The sequence below is a fragment of the Xenopus tropicalis genome, chromosome 4, assembly GCF_000004195.4.
Source record: "Xenopus tropicalis strain Nigerian chromosome 4, UCB_Xtro_10.0, whole genome shotgun sequence".
Lineage (NCBI taxonomy): Eukaryota > Metazoa > Chordata > Amphibia > Anura > Pipidae > Xenopus > Xenopus tropicalis.
This window is the reverse complement of record NC_030680.2, coordinates 34246305-34263691: the sequence shown is the minus strand read 5'-3', so window position 1 is coordinate 34263691 and position 17387 is coordinate 34246305.

Below are 17387 nucleotides of genomic sequence, written 5' to 3'. Positions count from 1 at the left end.
TACGAAAAGCCCATCTCCCATAGACTCCATTTTAATCAAATAATTCAGAATTTTAAAACAGATTCCCTTTTCTCTGTAATAATAAAACAGTACCTGTACTTGATCCCAACTAAGATATAATTACCCCTTATTGGGGGCAGAACAGTCCTATTGGGTTTATTTCATGGTTAAATGATTCCCTTTTCTCTGTAATAATAAAACAGTACCTTGTATTTGATCTTAACTAAGATATAATTAATTGTTATTGGATGCAAAACAATCCTATTGGCTTTAATTAATGTTTTATTAGTATTCTTAAGGTATGGAGATCCAAATTACGGAAAGACCCCTTATATGGAATACCCTTGGTCCCAAGTATTCTGGATAATGGGTCCTATACCTGTATACACAGGCAAGGAGTAAGGTATGCAGTAAGGCTGGATAAGGGCAATGGCACCTAGGAGATTTTGTGACTTGCTGTAAATCTATAATTCTAAAAGAATTTTAGTGCAACCCCATGCAATGTTTTGTTTTTTTCTTATGAAACCGCTTTTAATGGGTCATGTTGGTAGGTATGAAATAAAACCTCAAGAAGTATTTGAAGTTTAGCCCTTTAGCTGACAAGCACGTATGGCATACATGCTTTCAGAAAAATGGGTTATCTGCCAAGCATGTGCACATCCCATCGCGTCTGCTACTAGTCCTGCGCTCCCCCCCCCCCCCCCCCGCGCCACTGCCCACTCACTTCCTGCTGAGGACTGCTGCACGGAGGGCCCTACAAGCGATCCCTGCTTCAGAACAGGTGTGTCAATTATTTGCATTTACACACACTATTACACACACTTACACACATTGACACAACTTTTACATGTAGACACATGTATACACAAACACTTTTTTTAGTTTTACCACTTTGTCTTTAGTTTTTTCCCTAAAAACTTTATTTTGACAGCGTGACAATTGGATCAGATATTCTGACCACTAATTACTCTATTGTGTGACTTATTTTGTTGTTTCACTGATTTGCACAATTTTTGTGGTTTTATTGCATTTTTTATTCCTGTATTAGTGTTCCTGGTCTGTTTATATCTTTGCTTTGCCATGTGTAACTTTGGTGGAGAAAAATAACTTTAGAAAAATATATGGTTTTCTGGGGGTCTCTGTATAGTTAGGGGGGGTTACTGCACATAATACGCTGACAGGGGGCTCTGTGTGCAAAAGCTGAGCTGGCAGGCGAGAAATCCTTGCGCTATTTTCATTTTGGGGTCAGTACATACCGCAGACTTTGGTATATCTATGCATATTGGGCATCAAACTGTTCAGTAGGCCTCTGGTGTTCCTATTTGGGGTGAGCTGCCTTTGTACACAAGAAATTGTGTGAGATAAATGCGGCAAATTGCAACATTTTTAGGTGATTTTCTGAAATGTCATAATAACTTTAGGAAATCTCTGCAGATTGGTACTTTGGTGTAGAAAGGACTCTTTACCCATGTTGGATTTTCCAGAATGTGTACTTTCCAAAAATATATAGTTTTCTGGGGGTCTCTGTATTGTTAGGGGGGTCTTACAGCAAATAGTACACCGTCATTGAGTTTTTTTTGCAGAAGCTGAGTTTGCGTGCCTCTGTACACCACATACTTTGATAAATCTTTGCATATTGGGCATCATATTTAGGGTGATGTGTCATTGTATGTAAGAAATGTTGTATGATAAATGTGGCAAATTACAACAATTTTAGGCGTTATTCAAAAAAGTCATAAAACCCATTTTTTTAGGAAAGCTTTGCATATTGGTACTTTGGCGTAGGAAGTCTTCTTTACCCATGTTGGATTTGTCTGAACATGTACTTTCAAAAATATGTGGTTTTCAGGGGTTACCCAACATTTCTGCAGCTTCTACCCCTCATAAAACTGCCATGTGTTTATGAATTAGGTAAAGATAAGCCATGAAATTAGTGCGCATAAGGTATATTTGGGGGTCTCTAAGTGCCATGTGCTTTGATAAACCTGTTTACAGTGGGCATCAAACTGTTCAGTAGACCTCTGGGGTTCATATTTAGGGTGTTTTATGTTGGTACCTAATGACCTGTAGAAGATAAGATGCTGCATAGTGGAAGTTTTGAGGGGATTTTTGGAAATGTCATAAAAATCATCAAACTTGCAGCTTGGTATTTTGGAGTAGAAAGACATGGGTACCCATTTTAGATTCGGGGGAATGTGTACTTTCCAAAAATATATGACTTTCTGGGGTGAATGTACATTTTACTAGCATTATCCCACATATAATGATGTAAATGTGTTGATTTTGCAGAAGCTGAAATGACAGAAATGACAGTACATATGGGGGTATGTTCACATTGGGGCCCCTACATGCCACATACTTAGGTAAACCTATACATATTGGGCATCAAACTGTTCAGTGGGCCCCTGGAGTTCATATTTAGGGTGTTTTATTTGGTTACTTTATGGCCTTGAGGAGATAAGATACTATAGACTGGAAGCTTTGAAGCGATTTTTCATAAAATTAACAAATTTTGATAAAACCCAATAACTTTAGGAAAGCATTGCGACTTGATAGTTTGGAGTAGACAGACAGTTGTGCCTATTCTGGATTCCCCAGAATCTGTTCTTTCCAAAAATGTATAATTTTCTGGGATAAACCTTCTGTTAGTAGAATTTTTGGCCTTGAAATCTAAAGTATGCAGCTTTCTGGAGCAGTGCTTTGGAAATTTGGTAGTGTACTGCTGGGAGTTTTTACCTATACAAGTGACTTCTACATAAACTCGCAAGCTTTTAGATGCCAAAGTTTTACAAAAATAGTTTTTTTGGATATCAAGAAATATCAAACATTCCCTTAATATCTGCTAACTCTCTCTTTTTTCACCTTTTGGATTAGTGATAAGAGAATTGTTTTGTGAAATTTCTGCAAAAATTTGCACCGGAAAAAATTTGTCACGTAAAAATAGGCGCGGTCATGGCAAATTGGGTGTGGTCACATAAAAAACAAAACCACATAAAAAGACCCGCACCAAACGTGTTTTGCGGATTTTTGCTGTTTGCAATTTTTTTGGCGAAGCTAAACGGGACAGATTCACTCATCACTATTTAGTATTTAGTTTTATTATATATTTATTTGCTATTTAATGATTTTTCCCTATCTGCCGTATGTCACTCTAGGTTGAGTGTGACATTGTTCTCATTACACATTCACAAGCCAACAGTCAGCGCCGCTTTCCCACAGGCCTCAGTTAGGGCAGGGCCTTGCCAGAGAGAGGTTCCCTTGATGTGGTTGGCACATACAGTATGTACAGTTGTGTAATGACTGCTTTACCCAGATCTGTAAGGAGCATGTTCTTATAACTCCATACAATGCACTTATTGTAATAGCTAACCAGAAATCTCTGATGCTGTTAAATATTTTCTTTAATTGAATTTTCAGCTCTCATGTGGGCAAACCCAAATGAAATGACAAATGTTTGTTTTCTGATTTTGGCTTTGAATGCAAAAAGCTAACTGATAATTGGAAATAATATTCCCTTCTGTAGCATGGAAATATTTTTTGTACAAATACTATTTTAAAATCTTTTTGCACAAAGTGCATGATGTTTTATTTTTAGAATTCATGAAAATCAAATGATCTAATTAAATTCACGAAATATTTGGAATTACCGTACTCCTGAGTCAATAAATGACTTCATGTTTATGTTTTCCTGGATATGGATGTCCCACAAGAACATCAGTCATCTTGTGAGCAAGGCATAAATATGCCAGATAGTGATGAGCAAATTAAGGTGAGGGCCGGGGCGCCCCGGCTGAGGTGGGATCCCGCTGCTCCACCCCACTTCCCGGAGCGTGAGCGCGCGCGATAGGACCCGAAAAATGGTGAACTATGCCTGGGCAGGGTGAAGCCAGAGGAAACTCTGGTGGAGGTCCGTAGTGGTCCTGACGTGCAAATCGGTCGTCCGACCTGGGTATAGGGGCGAAAGACTAATCGAACCATCTAGTAGCTGGTTCCCTCCGAAGTTTCCCTCAGGATAGCTGGCGCTCGTCTCGTCGCAGTTTTATCCGGTAAAGCGAATGATTAGAGGTCTTGGGGCCGAAACGATCTCAACCTATTCTCAAACTTTAAATGGGTAAGAAGCCCGGCTCGCTGGCTTGGAGCCGGGCGTGGAATGCGAGCATGCCTAGTGGGCCACTTTTGGTAAGCAGAACTGACGCTGCGGGATGAACTGAACGCCGGGTGATGAGCAAATTTTTTCGCCAGGCATGGATTTGCAGCGAATTTCCGCATTTCGTCATGGGCAAATTGTTTCTTGGAAAAATTTGCTGCATGGCAAAAAAAGTTGCAGTTGCTTCAAAATAGTTGAGGCCTCGTCAGATTGGGCGTGGTCATGTCAAAATAGATGCGGTCGAGTGAAAAAAAAGACAAAAAAACAAAGCTGGTGACAAAAAGTTGTGCGACAAACGTGTTTCGCAGATTTTTAGTCATTTTGGGAATTTTCCTGTTTTGCATTCGCTCATCCCTAGCCCTGAGTGAAACCCGCCTATTTCACTTATCTGAAAAATTAGCAAAACTGCAGAAACATTTATGAAACAGTGATGTTTCACTGAAGTCAAAGGGAAGGCAAAATTACATTGTGGGGTTTTTAGCTCTGCAATAGTATATACAGGTATCAGAACTGATACCTGCTCAGGGCCTGGGATTTTCTGGATAAGGGATCTTTCCATAATTTGGATCGCTATACTGTAAGGGTACTAAAAAAACATAAAAACATTAACAAAAACAATCCTATTGGGTATAAGTATCAATAATTTAATTAATAATATTTTAGCTGGGATCAGGTACAGGTATGGGATCCCTTATCCGGAAACCCGTTACACAGAAAGCTCCGAATTACGGAAAGGCCATCTCTCATAGACTCCATTTTAATCAAATAAATCAAAATTTGAAAACTGATTTCCTTTTTCTCTGTAATAATAAAACTGTACCTGTAATTGATCCCAACTAAGATATAATTACCCCTTATTGGGGGCAGAACAGCCCTATTGGGTTTATTTAATGGTTAAATGATTCCCTTTTCTCTGTAATAATAAAACAGTACCTGTACTTGATCCCAACTAAGATATAAATAATCCTTATTGGATGCAAAACAATCCTATCGGGATTAATTGTAATGCTTTATTGATTTTTTAGTAGACTTAAGGTATGGAGATCCAAATTACGAAAAGACCCCTTATCCGGAATACCCCTTGTCCCGAGCATTCTGGATAACAGGTCCTATACCTGTACAAGCTACTATTTTATTATTACAGAGAAAAAGGAAATCATTTTTAAAATTCTTAATTATTTAAATATCCATAGAAGATGATGCAAATGTACACAGTTTGCAAATAGATTTGTGACAATGTGGCTGCTAGTAGCGCTCCCTTGCAACACCAGGGTGCCAATATAACCAATCAAGGCAAGTGAAGAGAAACACAATAGAGGAAAAGAATGGCATGAGGGTGTAAGCATAAAAGGCAACACTGAGGGGTATATTTAGCATGCAAAAAGTGGAGTAGAATTTATCGGCGATGATGCTCATAGCAGCCAATCAGATGCTTTGCTTTGGTTTTTTAACTGTTGAAATCTAATTGCTAATTGGTTGCCCTGGGCAACATCACCGCTAATGCTTCACTCCACTTTTTACACGGCATGATATTGTTAGTAATCACAGATTCTCCCCCTGAGTGTCTTATAAAACTTTACATAGTTATTTTTAAATTCTAAAAGGGTTATAGAATAAAAGGCATAAAGTTAACCCAGGTGCAGTAACCCGTAGCAACCAATCAGCAGGTAGCATTTAGTGGTCACCTGTTTAAAAAGAAACATCTTACTGGTTGCTATAGGCTACTGCTCCTGGGAAAACTTAGTACCTTTTATTACATATGGGGGTAAGTCATAGTTACATAGTTACATAGTTACATAGGGTTGAAAAAAGACCAGTGTCCCACGGGCCACATCCGGCCCCTTGGCCTTTTTAATCCGGCCCGCCGCCGACGCCAAGTCTCATCACGCGAGACTTGGTGTCATTGGCGGGCCGGAATTAAAGAGACGAAGGGGGCGTAACGCTGGCCTGGCCCTGCCCGCCCTGGCCCGGGGCCGGCCCGGGGGTGAGTAAATGTGGCCCGTGAGCCAAAAAGTTTGCCCACCCCTGAAGTAAACCCAGCACACCTAACCCACACCTACCAATCTATACACTCACATACATAAACTATAAATACAACCACTAATACTAACTGTAGATATTAGTATCACAATAGCCTTGGATATTCTGATTGATCAAGAACTCATCCAGGCCCCTCTTAAAGGCATTAACAGAATCTGCCATTACCACATCACTAGGAAGGGCATTCCCCAACCTCACTGCCCTCACCATGAAAACCCCCCTACGCTGCTTCAAATGGAAGCTCCTTTCCTCTAATCTAAAGGGGTGACCTCTGGTGCGTTGATCGTTTTTATGGGAAAAAAGAACATCCCCCAACTGCCTATAATCCCCTCTAATGTACTTGTACAGAGTAATCATGTCCATAGGCGGAGGGTGACTTTTTTGTTTGGGGAGGCTAAAGATGGCCCATACACAGACTGACCTACAGCTAATGTGACACTTAGGGGCTGATTTACTTACCCACGAACGGGTCGAATGGAGTCCGATTGCGTTTTTTTCGTAATGATCGGTATTTTGCGATTTTTTCGTATGTTTTGCGATTTTAAGTTTTAACGCTACGAAAAATGCGCAACTTTTCGCGTAAGTTTTAACGCTACGAAAAATGCGCAACTTTTTACGCAACTTTCGTAATGGATACGAAAAACTCGCGTTTTTACGCAAAAATCGTATTGGTAACGAAAAATTCGTAAAGAATCCGAAAAAATCGCAAAACATACGAAAAAGTCGCAAAATGTTCGTTTTCAAGTCGGAACTTTTCCAATTCGGGTCGGATTCGTGGGTTAGTAAATCAGCCCCTTAGTGGATTCACTGCTGGTGTAAAAAATTAACCTCCCAACTACCTCTGGCAGTTCCCACTAACTACCAGGGATACTGTGCAAAAGTGCGGGTGGGGGGGATTTTTTTAACCCTAAAATGCTTAGGATGTAAAAGCATTCATACGTGCACTTCTGTTAGGGGTTCTCTATACATTTGTGTTCAGTTAGGTTAAAGGGGTAGTTCACCTTTAAATTAACTTTTAATATGATGTAGACACTTATATTCTGAGACAATTTGCAATTGGTCCTCTTTTATTTTTAATGGTTTTTCGGTTATTTAGCTTTTTGTTCAGCAGCTCTCCATTTGGTATTTCAGCAGCTATCTGGTTGCTAGGGTCTTATATACCAGGTAGTGGTTTAAACAAGAGATGGGAATATGAATAGTTAAGGGGCCTGCATGGAAAAATAAAACTGTAGCTTCACAGAGCAATACTTTTTGGTCAGTGACCCTCATTTGAAAGCTGGAAAGAGGCAGAAGCAAAAGGCAAATTATTCAAAACCTATATAAAATTAACTAGGAAGACGAATTGCAAAGTTGCTAGGAATAGGCCATTCTATAATATACTACAAGTTAACTTAAAAGTGAACCTCCCCATTAGATGTGTTTAAGTTAGCTTTATAGAAAGTGAGGCAGCAGGTACTGACATCCCAGGCACATTATATACAGCGAGACACAGTCTTTATATATAAAACCAGCACATTATATGCCATGAGGAGCAGTGGGTACAGATGGCAGATATTCAGGCCCTGGCACTATAACACTGGCACTGATACACAGCATTGGCCCCACTGTAACTTACTATAAATGAAAAAAACAATGACAAAAGTAAAAAAAAAATAGAATGTGCAAAAAACCATAACAAATATATAAAAGCACAATGAGCTTTGTCAGGGGGAAAAATTAACTTACCCTCCATCTGTTAGGGTAGGGCATATTATAAATGTCAGGTGACAAAAAACAATTTAATTCCAGCTAGTGACTCAGCCTTTAGAACATATACAGTATAGTACCTGTGGGATGAAAACTGCAGCAAAGTTCAAAGCTGGTTCATGGGTAAACTTACAGTCTGCAGATTCTTCTTTTTTAAGTCTTCATTTCTGCCTGTCTCCAGTTTGCAAAATTTCCTGATCCCTGTCTGCATCTGTGTCTTGATTGGTCAATTTTACTGTCTGTCAAGAAAGCTGTGCTCTGATTGGAGAATATACAAGAAGAAAGATCCAATCAGAGCACAGCTGATTAGAGCAGAACCCGGAGCTTGCAGGGACAGGAGAAGATTTGCAGGACAGCGCAGAAACAGAGCCAGGTTTTTTTATTTTATTTTTTTATTTTTAGGGTGCCAGAGCAAGTTTGGGGAGGCTTAGCCTCCCCTAGCCTTATTGAAAATCCGCCTATGATCATGTCCCCTCGCAAGCGCCTCTTTTCCAGAGAAAACAACCTCAACCTCGACAGTCTCACCTCATAGTTTAAATCTTCCATCCCCTTAACCAGTTTAGTTACACGTCTCTGCACTCTCTCCAGCTCATTAATATCCCTCTTAAGGACTGGAGCCCAAAACTGCCTCAAGATGAGGCCTTACCAGGGACCTATAAAGGGGCAAAATTATGTTCTCATCCCTTGAGTCAATGCCCTTTTTTATACAAGACAGCACTTTATTTGCTTTAGTAGCCACAGAATGACACTGCCTGGAATTAGACAACTTGTTATCTACAAAAACCCCTAGATCCTTCTCCATTAAGGATACCCCCAACACACTACCATTCAGTAGATAGTTTGCGTTTATATTAACCTTGCACTTATCAACATTGAACCTCATTTTCCAGTTTGCTGCCCAGTTTTCTAATTTTGTCAAATCGCTCTGCAAAGCGGCAACATCCTGCATGGAACTTATAGTTTTGCACAATTTTGTGTCATCAGCAAAAATAGAAACAGTACTCTCTATGCCCACCTCCAGGTCATTAATAAACAAGTTAAAAAGCAAAGGCCCAAGGACTGACCCCTGCGGTACTCCACTAACCACACTGGTCCAATTAGAAAATGTTCCATTTACAACCACTCTTTGTACTCTATCCTTCAGCCAGTTCTCTATCCAATTACAAATATTATGTTCTAGGCCAATATTCCTTAATTTGATCATTAACCTTCTGTGAGGTACTGTATCAAACGCTTTAGCAAAGTCCAAGTAGATGACATCAACTGCCATTCCAGCATCAAGGTTCCTACTCACCTCCTCATAAAAGGCGACTAAATTAGTCTGGCAAGATCTGTTATGCATAAAACCATGCTGGCACAAACTAATAGTATTGTGAACTGCAATGTATTCAACTATCCTATCCCTTATTACCCCTTCCACAGTCCGCAGTGTTTGCAAGAATGCATCTATTGTATCTGACAATTTAGCTGGTGCCCCTTAAATAATGCCTGCAGTAGTTTGTGGTGTGGCGCCCATATAGGACCAGTAAGTGTTTTTAAATTATTCCTGTTCCTTATGCAGGGGGTAGAAGATGCCTTTTACACATTGGTGAGAGAGATCCGGCAGCACAAATTATGGAAGTTTACTCTGGTTAATAACAGAAGAATTCAGACATTTATTTTGTTTGGACACTCTGAGTTACAGTTGGTAAACCAGACCCCTCTTAGCCTCTTAGCTCATGATACCAGTACGGACATATAAAAGCATTGCTGTATCAGCCATTCAGACATATTAAGTACATCCAACAATTGTTACCCAATATCTTCCTCTAACTTCCCTTCAAGCTAGCCTTCTGTTCTGTCTTAATAGGCAGTGGGGGTTCCCGAAATCTCACCCTAACTTACCCTTGTGCTGGACACCCCTTGTGGATATCATGCTGCAGTTTGGGACCCCTTGTCTATATAGTTAGTAATGGTTTAAAGTGCAAGTTCCAGTTAACAGAGTAGTACTTAAACTGACCACACGAGGGGGCTGTAACTACACAGGAGAGCTAAATGACTTTGTAATAATATTAGATCAGAAACTCTGAGTAAGTAATACTGCTATAAATAGTTTTGGGAAATTGCTTCCTAACCCATAATCAGTGAATAACTCCCATAATATATATAAATATATATATATACTGTTATATTTATATACATACATATATTACAACAGCATTACAATATAAGTGTTGTGCTGTAATTATAAGCTTCATAAGCTTAAAAAATGCAACTTGGGGGTAAAAAGAACATGAATTTTAATTATATTGTAAATGGTAGTTTGTTGGGGGCCTAATTTATTACGAATTTTGGGATTTTGTAGATAAACTGTGTAAATCTAGGCAGTGTCATTCAGAGTCTTCTGAAGCAAATAAAGGGCATTAATTCAAAGGATGAAAATATCCAGGTCCCTGGTAAGGCCTCACCGTGAGTATGCAGTGCAGTTTTGGGCTCCAGTCCTTAAGAAGGATATTAAATGAGCTGGAGAGAGTGCAGAGACTGCAACTAAACAGAGAAAAGAGATGGAAGATATAAGAAAGACTATCAAGATACTTGCGAAGGGACATAATTTCTCTTAACAAGTTCATTAGAGGGCAATATAGACAGGCTGTTTTACAAAAAGACAACAAACATTCGCATGATATTGAACAGTGACATTGGGTTGGTGCATTGTCAAACACGAGACTGCAGAAACGTGAGCATTGTTACAGTCTAGCCCCCTAGCCCTCCTTATGTAAGTTTAATTAAAGGAAGGGCGACCTCCATCAGCTGCCTTCAGAAAGCCAATGGCGGGAGTAAGAGTACCACTGGCTCCACAACTCTCAGCATGTCCAGATCAGTGGCCGGGGCTTCAGTTATATCTGAATAAACTGTATTTATAGGGGGAAAGTCAAGTCAGACAGGTGAATGAAGTTAGCTTCTGGTGAGCCACACTGCAGGCAGGCCTACAGGAAAAGCAGAGGACTAGAAACACAAATACCACTTGAAGCAATCTAAATGGCTGTTCATAGTGAGCTTGCCCTACAGGGTGCTTGTCATGATGACGGATTCCTTTAATCTTTTTAAGTGGCTTGGAGGGCATCACATGGGCATATAAGGCCAAGTGGTTGCCATAGTAAGCAGTTCCTTAGTAACACTGCTGTCAAACAGATCAGTTCTTACCACTGCAAGCAGTTATATGCTACCACAGATGTCCACAATAGTTTACACCTTGGACTTTCCCTCCCAGTGTTGTCCCAATTACACTATACAAGGGCAACCTTGCCCCACTCCCAGCCACTCAGGCTGCAAGCACAATGGCAGTTTTTGCCACTTGAATGCATGTGTATGCTGCATTTCAGTACCTCTTGACAATGATTTGTGGACTGATGTCAAGAGCATTGTAAGTTCAGTCAGTGTAGAGCACATGCTTATAGACTTCCTATGACGCATCTGAGTGCATTTGATAGGGTGAGTATTTTTAAGGCACTTGCAGTGTTTCCAATATCCATTCCTAATAATAAGTAAAAGCCCCCACACCCAGGCATGTGTAACCTTTTTACCTATGAGTCAAATAAATAATGACTGTAATGCAGAATATGGTGTTTGTGGGTGAGGCCTCAAATTAGTTATAATAAGTTGTAAACACACAAATTAAAAAGACACACTCACTGGGTTGTTCCATTGGCCTGGGTGCAGCCACTTCAGACACTTTGTTTGGGGTTAAACAGAATTAACAAACATACCAAACAGGCAAGCTCCACTCCTTGACCCAGGAACTTGATAATGTTCTATGTAATTCCAAATATTTAAGAAAATTGGCACAGGTACAATCACAGGTCCCCAACAGTCTACGAAAATGGGGGGGGTGCTCCACGCCCTATAATTAAATATAATTAAGAAATAGAACACCATATCATTATTAAACAGGTTTGAAGTCCATTTATTGTGTCCTTTTATTTGGCAATACTCAAAATAGCCTTATAACGAACACACAAAATTTAAATATAACAACAGTATAAAAAAATTTAAAATACATGGGGCGTCCCCCTTATTAAAATGTACCAACTAAATACCGTATATTACAAAACATCTTGACACACTTATAAACTGTGAGCTATTGCACAATAATAACAACATGTTCACAACATTCCTCAAGGGTTAAAATAAGTCATTCTCCAAACCTTTATATAGTTTTAAATTCCTGGTGCACAGGCAAAAACTTCCTCACAAGCTGTGACTTGTAGTTCAACAATATTGCAGTAGGACTGTGAACAATAATACCAACAATGTGTTGTTAAAACTCCTCAGAGGTTCAGATCGGTCGTCCTCTATGCATTTATGTAGTTACAATTGTTATAACCCAGGCACTTCTTCACACAAGCTGTAAGTTGTAGTTCAGCAATATGCAATGGAGGAGCCTACCTCCATATCTAAATGTAGTGTGGAAATCCTGATGCATAGGTAATATCCTGTAAACACAAATTGTGAGGTATAGTTCAACAGTATACATAGAAAAATTACAAGGGTGCCAGCACACTTTGTAAAATATCCCTCAACAATTATTTCATGTGGGAAAATGGTGATGATTAGGTTTAGATTTAGCCACTGTCGCACTCACTCAGTTTGGTTTCTGGAGAGAAGGTTGAATTTTAGTTGCATATCCATAAAAAAACGAGAAACGTTGCATTCTCTCGCATGTGCCTGCACCGGAGCGTATCTCATTCATTCCGGTGTAGGTACAGGTAGGAGGCGGAGGGCATATTCTCGGCAATCGTTTTTCGGGCTTGCCGAGAATATGCCACATCTGACATCAGCCTAAGCTTATCCTACGCACCTCACAATGTGATTAAGTTCTTATTATTATCCACTGAAGCACATTAATCTCTCACATCATATTGTCATATTGTACACAAAGTGTCATTCCCTTATGCACATTGAGGGGCTAGAGAGGATTCCCCACTATGCATCTAAATAGCAACCAGGTAACATATCCGCAGTGACCGGCTTCAGCACAATATTCAGTCAGTTGGCTGCACAATGAGATAACAGCCTCACACACCTCTCTCCCCAACTGTTAAACTAATTCCTCCATGGGAATAAAACTGCACTTGTAACTCCATATATCAAAATCAGATGTCATATACCTGCGCTTCCATGGCATGTTCCTCATATCAACTTCAAATCACTGCCATCAAGGCCAGTACCCTCCATATGCTGTTACTTGGCTCACAAGTTTCGCTGGATTGGCTTCCCCTGGGTCTTAAACATGTGCCTTCCATGTTCTTCTGGCGTACAGCAACTTTTGACACACCAGTGGGTACTACACCAGAACAATATCTGGTTTATAAAGAAATAACTATTAAAGAATTGAGTCTCATAAAAAGGGCTTATATGAAATATCCTCATTCATCCCTGTGGGGTCCTGGATCCCATCAAAATAATACACCTCACCTCCCTCTGCAGGATTTACTTGTCCCCATCTTCCCTCCCGGCTGGGGCATTTAACTTTCTTTTAATCCATCAGGATTACCTTAATGGGAACACCAAAAACAATGTTCCATGTTCCTGGCATAAGGTGTGACGCCTATATGCTTGGCATTTATGGCACCTTTGCTTATCATCAGTTTACATTGGATTCTGTAAAATTATGGTTCCCTACATAATTATGTGTTTGAATAGTGCAGATTATATTACACAGTTTTATATTTTGAAAATTGCTGCCTTGGCTTGATATTCTTAGCTACATATACCGTTTTATGAACAAAAATCCTTAGTACAGGTATCAGACCCCTTAACCGGAAACCCATTATCCAGAAGGTTCTGAAATACGGAAAGGCCATCTCCCATAGACTCCAATATAATCAAAGAATTCACATTTTTGAATGCTATATTTATACAGCAGAAAGCTTTAATGTACCTAAGTAAAGAGTGCTAGAAGCTCCCTCCATTTGTTTAAGATAGCAGCTGCCATTTTAGCTTGGCCTCGTAGCTTCGTAGCCATTGGTAGCTCAGATCAAATATTCCTAAGGGAGGGGGTGTGAGTTCTTATGAATTCTTATGGGGGTGGGAGTACGAGGGGGAGAGAGGAGAGAGCTGGCTCGAGAATGAAGGATTTTTCTGAGAGAGGAAGAACATGTTTAAAAAAGAGGAGACAAGAAATCCTGTGTTTCTTTTGATAGAGGACTCCGTGCAGCGTTTCTGTGAGTGCTTATGGCTGTTTTACATAGACCTTTCTGATAAAGCTTACTTAGTTTTTATATTTCCTTCTCCTTTACGGTACAAACTAGTGAGAGGGTATTGCTAGTGAGAGCTGTGAAGTTGTAGAATTCTCTTCCTGAATTGCTTTGTACAGGCAAATCCATTAGATCATTTTAAGGGCTGGATTCCTTATTAGCACTTAGAAATCGTAGTACAAATACCTTCCCACTCAGGTAAATTACATATAAACTTATGGATACCTCTGGATCAAGTTAAAGTTAGGCAGGATTTGCTTGGATAAAAGCTTGAACTTGTTTACTTTTTTTAACCTTACCTGTTATGTCACTATGCATGCTAAGCTCTTAATAGCCTTTATGTATCATTAACATGTTATGCCCAATTAAATAAATGAGTAACGGCATCACAAGTTTAGGATCTAAATCTGTTAAACCGACAGTCTTACTTGATCCACTATCTACTTCTTCATGGTACTTGCAACTCTGTACATTTTGTTTCTAACAAGGTAACAGGTCTCACCACGGAAAGCGAGAGCGCAGCAAAGTACCAAGCATGAGTGGAGATGCAGAATAAAGAATTAAAGAACATTCCAGGATAGCTGGCTGGGGGGCCTATCAGAGTGCCCTGTGCACGGGAAGATAAGCTCGAATAGGCCTGAAGGGCCCAAATCAACATCTTAAATCTGCTCGTGTATAGCCAGCTTAACTCTCCAGCATACATTTAGGGGCCTGTGTATTAATAGTGTGTAAGCCAACATAAGTGGTCATGTTGCCCATAGCAACCAGTCAAGTACTTGCTTTTGTTCTCTAACTTGTAGGTAATTCTAATTGCCAATCCTCGGTGATGTTGGCTTACACACTATAATAAATATGCCCCTAAAAATGTCCAATAGTTTTACACTTATTTGTATTTGCCATTGCTATTAAACAGTATCTGTCCATTCTCTGCGTTACTGGCTCTGAATCCTGAAACAATGCGGGAGAATTCGGATGATAAACCTGGGGAAGAGCTGAGCGCTGCAACATTGTTTCAAGACGAATAACTGTTTCAGTTGCAAACACATTTACAAATACAGGTATGGGACCTGGTATATAGAATGCTTAGGCCATGGGGTTTTTCAGATATGGGGTCTTTCTGTAATTCGTTCACCAAACCTAATCAAAAAATCATTTAAACATTATGTAAAACAATCCAGTAGGGTTGTTTTGTCTCCAGTAATATTTAATTATATCTTAGTTGGGTTCAGGTACAAGGTACTAGTTTATTATTACGGAATAAAAGGAAATCTGTTTTTAAAATTAGAATTATTTGCTTATAATGGGCTCTATGCGTGATGGCCTTCCTGTAATTTGGAGCTTTCTGGATAATAGATCCCATACCTATACATTTAAAACCATTGAACATTTCTAATGAAGGCATATTAGAAACTGGCATAGAATTGGTGGATTTCCCCTTTAATCAGTTGTAGAAACATCACCGGCATGCACTCAACGGACTCCAGGACATCGGTTGTAAAACTTCAAAAAGGCTTTATTCAAGGATCCAGACCTGGCGCGTTTCGTGTGTTACCACACGTATTCATAGGTACCTATGGAGTCCGTTGAGTGCATGGCGGTGATGTTTCTACAATTGATTTGAGGTTGTGTTTTCCCTTGCTGCGGGTCTGGGGCATTGCACCCGGGCCACTGAGAGGAAGCGGTGAGCGTATATCTAACCGTTCACAACTGTACGTAGTGTATTAATTGCACTAACATGAAGACTGAATACCTACAGAGCGAGAGGTTCAGGGCATAAGCACCCGGACCTGTAGTCTAATTTGGTGAGCGTTTGGCTTGTTATAAAAAACCATTAAATTTAAGCTTAAGTCTATAGTTCACCACTACATAAGTATATAAGTGAATAGGAACGACTTGGAGCCTCCAGACAAACAGAGTGGATTCCCCTTTAAACAGGTTCTGCCTAAATCTATAGGCTGAATTCTCTGCATTCTGTTGGTATAGTGTGCATCAGATAAGGGCAGTGCTTTGTACATGTTCTTTGTTAATACAAAAATACACACTGAATGTTGGGTATGCTTTTACCCCCCACCATGTAAAACAATCGGCACGCAAGAAAGGAAAAAAAGATGTTGTTAAGTGTTTTAATTTCTGTATGCACGGGGCAAGGGATCTTTTAGCATTCAAGGTTGAGTTCTTTATGGATGTGCCATAAATATGACACCACCTAACTCTCGTGCCATTGGGAAGCGCTATATAGTGTGTTCATAGGAGTAATAATAATTATAAAACATGGCAGTAGGCTATGAAAAGCAAAAGATTTTAAATTTACACCCCTGAGTCAATTATTTAATGAAATAAAGAATCGTAAACCAAGGAGTGCAGAAAAATGTAGGGCAGAATTATTGCACAACTTTACTTTGCTCTACTTTACTCTGTTCCTAATTATTATAAATAAATGTAAAGCATCACGTAATTTGCTGGGGCAATATAAATGAATGATGATTATGTTGCCAGATTCACCACCAACCACCAGCCATTATCCTAAATTTAGGAACTGACTCACAGTATACTGTATATAGAATATAAATGTCACAATACAAGGCTGATTAGTTATTAATTAAGATTGTCATTACATGGCAGCTCAGAAACCAGATTAATGGAATACTCACCAGCACCCCCTGGCCCTTCCCACTATATTCCGCCTGGTGCAAAGTGTCCACTGAGGGTTCGGCACCCTCCAATCTTAACTGGAATACATATAAACACTGGCACAGCAAGGCAACGGCTTGCACTTAATAAAAGCACAGGGTTTACCCCGCTCATAATCGCCTTGCTGTGCCAGTGTTTACATGTATATCAGCTCAAAAACAATCAAAATTGGTATCAGAAGTTATTAATCAGAAAATAATCGTTTTCTGCTTGATTTGTGACGACCTCCTAAGTTTAGCGTCTAAACAGCTGACCAAAACACATTGCGCCTGTGCAGTGTCAAAATCTCCCAACACAATCCAAGATGGCGAGTCCCTGTGCACAACTTTAATGTTATAGAGATGCTGAAGTCTTAGGCTGGTTCTGTAAGTCCGGTATATAAAGTAAAACATTTCTGCCTATTTTTTAAGGGTGTAGTTCACCTTTAAAGGAAAAGCAAACATGTAAACCCCAATCTCTTACCACCTACCCCAGGCTGGTGTTCCTACTCTTTGAAAAGGGTAGAGGCCAAGGGTACAATCGTGCTA